Here is a 10,388-nt window from a genome sequence, read left to right as displayed (position 1 = left end):
AGAGCTGAATTCCCTATCAGTGGACATGACCTAGAAGGGGCTGGCTATCTCCTGCCAGAGGCGATATGGAGGGGTTCCGTGCTGGCTATGAAAAGAGTCCAGATGTGCTCTAAGCATTCCTCTAATTCAAACTCTATGACAAATGCAATTCCTGGTTCAGAAATCTTATGCAAATTTGCCTCTTCCTTCCAAAAATATTCTTTTTTTTTTTTTTTTTTTTTTTTTTTTTTTGAGACGGAGTCTCGCTCTGCCGCCCAGGCTGGAGTGCAGTGGCCGGATCTCAGCTCACTGCAAGCTCCGCCTCCTGGGTTTACGCCATTCTCCTGCCTCAGCCTCCCGAGTAGCTGGGACTACAGGCGCCCGCCACCTCGCCCGGCTAGTTTTTTGTATTTTTTTTAGTAGAGACGGGGTTTCACCGTGTTAGCCAGGATGGTCTCGATCTCCTGACCTCGTGATCCGCCCCGTCTCGGCCTCCCAAAGTGCTGGGATTACAGGCTTGAGCCACCGCGCCCAGCCCCAAAAATATTCTTTAACCCTGATGTCATTCCTGTACCTACTAAAACTCTCCTTTGAGGCAGCCAACTGTGATTCAAGGGAAAGGTTGAGTGTGTCCTTGTAACAACCATGAGAGCAGCAGGCCTCCCCGACCCAAGAAAGCCTCCTTGGGGCACCCTGGACAGGCCTGGGATCAGTTAAGGAGAGTTTTACAGAACTGTGTCCCTGGACTGTTCCACGGGTATTCGAAAGAACAAATCCCAAGGAAGATATATGGTAGGACAGGTGATATTTAAAGTACTAGCCAGAGATACAGAAGCACTAGCCACTCAGAAATGTGGTGACACCAGAGACAAGACAGAGAGCAGGATCTGCTGGTCCTCTGCATCTGCTCGTTGGATTGTGAGGAGGTTCCGGGGTCGGGGCTGGGCAGCCAGTGCAGCAGGGCTGTGCTTGAGAAGCTAAGAGCAGCAGCCAGTTACCAGCCGGTTCAGAAGGCTTTCAACAGTTGAAGAACCAGAGTGGCCACACCAGCTAGAAATCAGCCCTGCTCTCCAACCACTTCTGAACAGGCTGACCTTCTGGCAGAGGCTGCAGCCCCGTTCCTGCAAGCCACATTTTATGGAGTTCTTTTATTAGTCTCTCATGTAACCCATAGCCACATCATAAAATTAAACACCCCATTCTGTACATCAAGTCCACTGACTTCTTGAGCCCTGATTAGCACTGGGCTTTTCCCTCTTGGAGTTCTATTAAAGTAACATTATAACAGACAGAAAAGGAGTCTTTGCTGGGAGCAGCCAAATCCGCAGACTGACTGAGCTTCTGCTGGAGTCACCATGTGGCACGGCGTGTCCTCCTTTATTGGAAGCACGTTTGCCAGCTTCCTATCCATCACTCTCTGCCTCTTTCATTCCTACCCCTCCCCATCCTTCTGCAGTCATCCCTGCCCCCTCCCAAGCTCCTTCCATCTCCTAAGATGACTTAATGCCATGAGTGGTTAAATGCCTGCCTGGAGTCACTGTCAGGGTAGCCCCAACTCACCCCTGAGACTATATTTAGGCTGTGGGTGATCGCCCAGTTGGAGAGGTTATCTTTAGCCTGGCAGAGGTTGGGAGTCAATCTGGGCCATGATGTGAACAGCAGAGGGAGGAGGGAGAGGAAAGGAAACCAATACTCCAGAGTCTGCAACAGCAGCACTCAAGTGTACTCAGGTGGTGGAGAGCTAAAAGCCGAAGTGTGCTTCCTGAAACATGAGGCTCTTCCGGGAACACCCTGGAATAATGGTCTGTTTCATTCCATCCCGTGAACTAAGAACAATTTTAATAGCAGAAAATATGGCTGCATTATGAGCAGGCAGTATAAAACCACAAGCACACATGTTTTTTTTAAAAAAAAAAAGCCACAAACTCAGCATCACTGGTGGTTTTCAAGCGTTCCCATTCATATCTGTTTACTACTTCTTCATTAGTTTTGTTGCCTGCAGGTGCTAAAGGTTTAAAATGGAAGAAAAATGCATGGAAAGAATGTACATGGAAAAATTACATTACCTGAGTTAGGGAAAAGGCCACTACTATTCGATTTTCAAGGTGGAACACCTCAGTCCACCTCAGGAACACCAAGGGCTGAGCTTGAAAAGCTCCCGGACCTGTTTCCAAACTATTCAAGAAAGACCGTGCACTTTTCCTCAGGGCACAGAAGTAACTTTCCCTAACATCATCCCTCCCTTCCAGTCACTAACTCTTCCCTGTTATCGTTTATATCCACGGCCTCTTGGTGGACCTTCCTTACAGAACAATTGATTAGAATCTTTTGTCAAAACAACTGAATACTTGCTAGTTATGATTAGAGGGAACGTAGGTCCCAGTGTGAACCCAGGCCAAGGAGCCTCCAGGGGTGGGGAGGGACTTGCTCTGTGGGGAAGGAGACCCGCCAGGCCCTTCTCTGAGTCAAACAGTCCTGCTCATTGGAGGGGAAGAGCAGTTCATGCTGAGCAATCCTCGGCCAGACATATCCGAGGTCTGTGAAGAGCAGCAGGACCAAAGGGGAAATTGGGAAGGATCATCTTGTGGAGGTCTTTCAGGAAATCAGAGCACAGATGGTAGAGCTTTGGAACTGAAAGCTCACACAGAAGGAAGAGGATTGAAGAATCTTTTTTTTTTCCCCAGATTCCCCAGAGCTTTCACTCCATAGTGCCGGAGGGTGTCCAGCAGGAGCAGGCCCCTGGGAACTCCTAGGACAACTCAGAGGCAGTCCAGACGGCTGGGAGTCCTTTGCTATGGGCAGGCTCCGGGTACAGGGCTCCTCAGAAGGTCATCCCTACTCTGGTGGTGAGGCCTGGGGAAACTCAAGTTACTTTACCGTGTACTTCAGTAAGTGAGTCATCTCAGCCTTTTCTTCCCTAGATTGAATGATGCTCGTCCTATCAACTGGTTTACTAAGCACACCCTTTATTTTGCCATTATATGAGTGCATTTTGGTCCTCTGTTCAACTAGAAGTTACCTTATTTTCTCTGTGACTCTTCCTCCTACCAGTGTACGGCAGAGTAACCAACAAATTGGACACTTATGAATACATTAATGAGAACCGACCCAACAAATAGTTTCCCGATCTCTATCAGTTATGCTCCTTATGATCCATCCTGACAGTGTACTGGCACGCGAGAAAATGGCCTAACGTTTCCTATACCATTTGTGACTAACCACACATCCTTAGATGATTTTTCCACCACCCTTGAGTCAGACTAGCCTTTTTCCAGGTAATATGTGAGATATCCAAATTTTATTCCTCCACACTTTTAATTACTGAATGTCATTCAGAATGTGCAAGAGTAAGTAGTCCTCCAGTTCTCAAGTTCAATGGGCCTTATATCTCTTATCCAGAGCGCCGACAACTATAACAATGTCATCAACACCTGCAAATGTGCTCAGTTCACAACAACCTCATTAAGTCATCATAAGAAAATATAGAAATATTGCATATGCATGCATGTAGCATCTCTGGGGAAAGAAACTTCTAACGATGGCTGTACCTGCAGAAGGAGGTTGAGAAGTTGATGGTTGGAGGCAGAACGTTCACTGTATACATTTTTTAAATATTTTAATTTTTAGACCGTGTGCATGTATTGCTTTTTCAATTAAACTTTTTAAAAACTAGCTCTAAACAAACAAACAAACAAAAAACAAAGAACAAGACACAGCTCTGATCCCCTGGGCAGTGGCCCTGACAGCTGCCTAGAGTTGGTATTATACCCTATGGTGTCCAATGTCTCCTGTGTCACTGGCCCTGTGGAATGCCTCACTGAATTCAAGATGGACTATGCAATGGCCTGCCTGGTTCCTAGCCCTCACAGCCCTCTCCCTGATAACTAGGGCAACATGACTTCCGCTTATTGACTCAGTGCTAGGCCCAAGCCCCAGGACTAATCCTGTTCCTAGTCTGGAGGGATTTGAAGGGCTTGCAGCTTGGGTTACTCTGTCTCAACCCGTCTGGTTGCTGGCAGTGTCCTGCTCTTTGTGCTGTCTTGGCAGAGAGTGGCGCAGACCTTGGTGGAGACACACATCTCCATTTTTAGCTTGCTTGATTATGAAATTTATCAAGGGGTAAAGAGGAGACAAGAGATACCTATTCGGTCAGCGGCTTTCCCACTCTCCTCCATCTATTCACCAAATGCAGTTACTAAGAACCTTCTATGAGGAGGATACTACACCAGCCTGGGCAGAAGCAAGTAAGAAGCAAATGAGTATACCAGTGCCCTTCAGGAGTTCAGAGTCTAGCAATAAAGACTCATGGTCTGGGTGCGGTGGCTTATGCCTATAATTCCAGTACTTTGGGAGGTCAACTTGGGAGAATCACTTGAGGCCGGGAGTTCAAGACCAGCCTGGGCAAAAGAGTGAGCCCCATCTCTACAAAAATAAATTTATTTTTAAATTAAACTTATTTATTTATTTATTTTGAGACAGGGTCTTGCTCTGTCACTCAGGCTGCAGTACCGTCACAGGCCGGAGTGTGATCAGAGTCCACTGCAGCCTTGACCTCCCAGGTTCAGGCAATCCTTGCAACTTTAACCTCCCTAGTAGCTGGGACCATAGACGAGCGCCACCATGCCTAGCTAATTTTTTTTTTTTTTTAATTTTTTGTAGAGATGGGGGTCTCCTTACATTGCCCAGACTGGTCTCAAACTACTGGGCTCAAGTAATTCTCCTGCCTCAGCCTCCTGAAATGCTGGTATTACAGATTTAAGCCACCGTGTCTGGCCAAAATTTTTTTTTTTATTAGCTAGAGGCTGGGAGTGGTGGCTCACGCCTGTAATCCCAACACTTTGGGAGGCCGAGGCAGATGGATCACCTGAGGTCAGGAGTTCGAGACCAGCCTGGACAACATGGTGAAACCCTGTCTCTACTAAAAATACAAAAATTATCCAGGCATGGTGGCACATGCCTATAATCCCAGCTACTCTGGAGGCTGAGACAGGAAAATCGCTTGAATCCAGGAGGCAGAGCTTGCAGTGAGCCGAGATCGCGCCATTGCACTCCAGACTGGGTTACAGAGCAAGACTCTGTCTCAAAAAGGTAAAATAAAATTAGCCAGGCGTAGTGGCACACACCTGTAGTCCTAGTTACTTGGGAGACTGAGGCAGGAGGATTGCTTGAGGCCAGGAGGATGAGGCTGCAGTAAGCCATTATCACGCCACTGCACTCCAGTCTGGGTGACATTGTGAGACCTTGTCTCTAAAAAATTAATTAAATAAATAAAAAACAAAGACTGATGGAGTCCAGCTCAAGAACTTTAATGCAAACAGGCAGGTGTGAGGGAGGAGAGAAGGAAGGATTGCTTTCAACCACGGACAGCAAGACAAGGAGCAGCCCAGGAAAGCTTTCAGAAGGGGATGACATTGCTGTGAAGACTTCTGAGCTGAAGGGAATTCAGTAGCTGCAGATAGAGCCTTTCAGATCGAGGAGGTGGCCGGCGAAGGGGATCCCACTTTCACAAAACATAAAGGCTCTGCACTTCTGTTCCCCCACTCCTCGGAGAAGGAGGATGAGAAGAGCTGGGCCCCCAGAACCCAGGACCACATAAGAAGGTTTTTCTGTTTAAGACAGCCTTCTTCTCCACTGTTTGTATAGTAAATACCTATTCTTCAAGCCCCAGCCTAAGGACACCTCCTCTGGGAAGCCCACCATGACTTTTCCAGGCAGGGTTAGTTGTCCTGTCTGCTGCACTCCTACAACCCTCTGTCCGAGAGAGTTAGGGAAATTTAGAAGTTAGGCAAACAGGCTCTGCCACCATTCTGCCTGAATTCAAATCCTGGCTCAGCCACTGCCTTGCTGAGTCATCTGAAGCAAGGCACTCACCTCTCTGGGCCTCAGTTTTACCATCTGTTTTACCAACAGCGTAACGATGGCACTGTCCTGAGGTCACTGTGAGGATGAAACAAGGCAATGTCCCTAAAGCAAGCGCCTGCTGTAGTGTCTGTTCTTGTTACTCATAACCCTGGGCTGCTCTTACTGGACTGTGCTTGTGACCGTAAGAACCCTGAGGGCCAGGGCTATTCATCTCTGGATCTCTCTCTGCAGTGTTTAGAGGTGTTGTCCACAGTGCAGGTGTTCAATTTCTATCTTCTGAAGGACTGAACAAAACATGGCAATGAAAAGCGACAAAATGAATCAAGCCTTAATGCAAAGACACAATAAATGCAGGTGAAATGACGGGAAAGGAGCAAGGAATGTAGGAAAGTAAATAGGGGGAGAGGAGACGGTGCCACGACTTCAGAGGAGAAAAATTCCTATTAAATTCCTGTTCCGCCCGTAATTCCAGCACTTTAGGAGGCCGAGATGGGTGGATCACCTGAGGTCAGGAGTTCGAGACCAGCCTGACCAACATGGTGAAAACCCATCTCTACTAAAAACACAAAAATTAGCCGGGCGTGGTGGTGGGCGCCTGTAATCCCAGCTACTCGGGAGGATGAGGCTGGAGAATCGCTTGAACCCCGGAGGCGGAGGTTGCAGTGAGCCGAGATCACGCCACTGCACTCCAGCCCGGGCAACAAAGCGAGACTCTGTCTCAAAAAATTAAAAATTCCCGTTCATCTCTTAACCTGGGGACTGCCCATTTATATTTGGACGGTATTTTTCTCTGGCTTTCCCACTTCCCGGGGCCTTGGAGCTCCCTCCCCTGCAGGGCGGCTTCTCTCCTCCTCCTCCCTCCTCCCTCGCGCTCCCCGGGGAAGGGCCGCGGCCGCAGCTCTGACCTCGCCTCCCACGCGGGCCAGCAGCCGGCCAGCCGGCGGGCGGGGCAGGAAGGGGGAGCCGCGGCTCCGGGCACCCGAGATCCTTAACTGCAGCTTCCAAAGCCCTGGCTGATCCTAATCAGTGTGGGAAAGGAGCGCCGGGCCCAGCCCGCCGGCCGGAGACGCCGCCTCTTTTCATAAACTTTATCGCCGCGGTGCACAGGCGCTGATAAAGCACCGTAAATAAACGAGCGGGCGGGAGTGCGCGGCTGTCCGGAGGCTGCCTGCGCGCACGCCCTGCCGCGGCCTGCAGCTCCCGGGGGAAATGAATCACACGCCGGGCTGCAAAGAGCAGCGTGTTCTCCTCTCCAGACCAAGGCCGTAAATAATAATGCGTTCCTTCCCTACGTGGAGACCCTCACCTTTTGTTTTATGCATTCCATAAAAAGCCCAGGAGTTTTCTTCCGGCTGCCTGGTCTCCCCTCCTTGCCCGGGGAGTTAGGAGTGCTGTGTTCTGGGTTAGGCGTTTCCCTCGGGTGGAGCTCCTGGGCCTGGGTTGGGCCTGGGCGTGTGGCTCGGTGTTCATAAGTCCCCTTTGGCTCTTGCACAACAGACCGAGGCTGGAGCAGGGCAGGGGGGCCGGAGTGGAGGGGTTTGAAGGGGGATGGTTTGACATGTCTGGTGGCTGGTGATGGTGAGCCCGGTTCCCGCCAGGGTGGCCACGGACGTGTGTGGGGGGATAGTCCGCTGCAGCTGAGTCATCGAGGAACCCTGGGCACTGCTGCTTCAGAGGCCAAGGGAGAGTGCACACCCTGATCACAAAGAAAGAGGACTTTGCCCCAGTCGATGGAGTGTTCAGCAGGCCTCATGGTCCATGTCCGTGAGCTGCTGAAGTTTTGACTTGGGGGGGCCCAAAGTTAATCTATGGTACAATTTTGGGGAGTCGAGTTGGAGGACGATTCCATGAATATGAAGCAATCTAGAAAGTCAGGGGTGTGTGGAACAGCCCAAAGCAGGCCGGCTCTGTCACAAGGTCCAGTCTCTAACCCAACCCTGCTGCCACTCCGCTCTGTGGTCTTGGGCAGCCACTGCCCTTCTCTGAGCCTCAGTTTCCCCATCCTTATTATGATCTCTAAAGAGATCTTCCGGTTCTCCTGCTCACTTAGTGAGAAGTAACATCCTTGCTATAAATTCTTCCATTTCCGAGGTGTCGCAGCACAGGACCCTCTGAAGAAACACTGTAATGTCCACTTAGAAGAAACCGGGACATAGGCCTTTTCCGTAACCCACACCTCGTTAGTGAGATTAGCGCTGGAAATGACCTCTTGGGGAGGTTACAGAGGTACAGGAGCCCTCCAGCCAGAATAAAGTCAGCTTGTGAGGTAAAAAGATTTAAAAATAAAATCCAGTGCATGATTACAGCATGAGGTCAGGGCTTCTCTGCGCCCCAAGGATAAGCTCCATGGCAGCTGGGGGTCTGCTTCCTGTGAGGATTCACTGGCTCCAAACATCTCATCCCGAAAAGTCAAATGTTTCCTTTTGGGGGAAGCAGGGCTGGGAAGGAAGGAGAGAGAGGAACCTAGGAGTCCTGACAGATTCTCTTTGGTTCAGCACTCCTAGAGAGTGTGGGTTTTGGGAGCTGACTCCTCCAGCCATGGCCAACAAAAGGAGATCACTCATGAAATAGAAATGAACAAAGGCGGCCAGGCACAGTGGCTCAGGCCTGTAATCCCAGCACTTCGGGAGGCCGAGGCGGGTGGATCACGAGGTCAGGAGTTCTAGACCAGCCTGACCAACATGGTGAAACCCTGTCTGTACTAAAAATACAAAATTAGCCAGGCGTGGTGGTGCGCACCTATAATCCCAGCTACTCGGGAGGCTGAGGCAGGAGAATTGCTTGAACCCGGGAGGCGGAGGTTGCAATGAGCCGAGACAGTGCCACTGCACTTCAGCCTAAGCAACAGAGTGAGACTTCATCTAGAAAAAAATACAAATAAAAAATAAAAGACATGAACAAAGGCCTGGTTCTTCTAATACCCATTTCTGACACCACATGTCCCAGGAAACATGTGGCCCCAAACAGGCTTCATTTCCTGCTCTCCGGACAGAAGGCCACTCAGTCTTGTTTCCTTTATTTGCATAATGTCAAGAAAAATGAGTCACGCCAGATTGGCATGTGTTAAGTAATATTGGCAAAAGGTTTCCAACTGAGTTTAGAGTATATTTCTTACCAAGGAACAATCACTCACTCAATTGCTGATTTATTACGACGTGACTGTGATTATCTCTCCGGGTCTCAGTTTTCCATCCATGAATCCTTGTGATTTTTAATTTTTCATGTAGGACTGTCATGAGAAGTAAGATTGTTAAATTTCCAGAACAGAAATAAGTAAGGGAAACATCTAAGTGTGACTCCTCCAGAATCGCTCTTGCTTCCAATTTTGTCTGCTGTTAATGGAGGTCAGCAACTAAGGGAAAAAAGGAGAAAACACATTTAAAAAAAAAAAAAAAAAAAAAAAAGCCTGAATGTAAAAATAACTGGACTAGCCTGCCAAGAATAGAAGCCCTAGTGTAGTGGTTCTGAAACTTTTAGAGTCACAGAACTTTGTAGAATCTGATGAAAATCACATCCTGCACACCCCCATGGACATACAAATATATACCTGTCTTTGCAGTCATTTCAGGCGTTCGTGGACCCCTGAAGCCCCACCTAAGGATGCTGTTAAGAACCTCTGCTCTGGAGAATAATAAAATGTTGAGCCTCTGTTTCCTAATCTGTGAAGAGGATATAGCACTCACTCCCAACCAGCTTCGTGGAAGAGAAGGAAGAAGCTACATAGACCTGTGCTGTTAAAACATATTGGTTCTCTGCCTGGCAAACATGTAATATTGATGCAGTTCTATTACCATCATCTGCTACAGTCATTCCCTATTCTGCTTCATGGGATGTAAATTTCTTTGTAAGACAGAAGCAGCCCTGTCTGTGAAATTCCCAAAGCAAACCCTTCTGGTAAGCCAGCACTGTAAGTTTTCATACTTGCCTGTTAGAAATGTAATGAGTCCCCACGGAGACCAAAGGGAAGGCTGGAGGTAGCTCTGCAGGCTCTCAAAGGGTAATAATTGCTGGGGCAGGAACGCACCAAATGATACCCTTGTGGTTTTAAAAGTCAATGTAACTTTCCAAAGAGCCCTCCTTTCTCCCAGAGTAGGTTGCAATATTTGAAAAATTAACAATATTTTTAAAATTCACCCACTGAAACAAAACGTTGAGTTTGGGGAAAAAGTTTCTGATGCATCCGTTAAAAAATAAAAGCTTTTCATGTATCAGTAATATATTAAATAGAATCATCCATTTGGTTCGAGGAACCTAACTGCAATTTCTGTAAATATCACCAGTAAAATAAAGGGATTGGATTAGACTTTGCTATCCTTTAATCTTCCTGGGTTTGCAGATCCTTTCAGAATCCTGGCCCCAGAAAATACACATTTACTAGACACGTAACTCTCACATAATTTTACTTGCAATTTGGGGGCTTTACAAAATCCTAGCAGTCCACGTGGACCACTAGGTTCATGAAAGCTAAACTAGCCACGCTCTAAGGCCTCTTCTGCCTTGATAGGCTTCAGAGGATTCAGTTCCTTCGCCATTTTGCAGAGCCTCTG

General features: G+C 48.2%; 1 long non-coding RNA gene across 1 annotated transcript in view; it reads right to left on the bottom strand.

Moving 5' to 3' along the window:
* Window positions 1-8,929: 8,929 nt before the first annotated feature.
* Window positions 8,930-10,388, bottom strand: part of LOC126948009 (uncharacterized) — a 50,155-nt gene continuing 48,696 nt past the window's right edge. Inside the window, exon 3 of the long non-coding RNA XR_007723305.1 lies at window positions 8,930-9,193. This is a non-coding gene — a long non-coding RNA (uncharacterized LOC126948009). The remainder of the gene's footprint in view (window positions 9,194-10,388) is intronic.

Source organism: Macaca thibetana, chromosome 2 (genome assembly GCF_024542745.1).
Source record: "Macaca thibetana thibetana isolate TM-01 chromosome 2, ASM2454274v1, whole genome shotgun sequence".
NCBI lineage: Eukaryota > Metazoa > Chordata > Mammalia > Primates > Cercopithecidae > Macaca > Macaca thibetana.
Note: the sequence above shows the minus strand (reverse complement) of the source record. Positions and strands in the feature narration are given on the sequence as shown.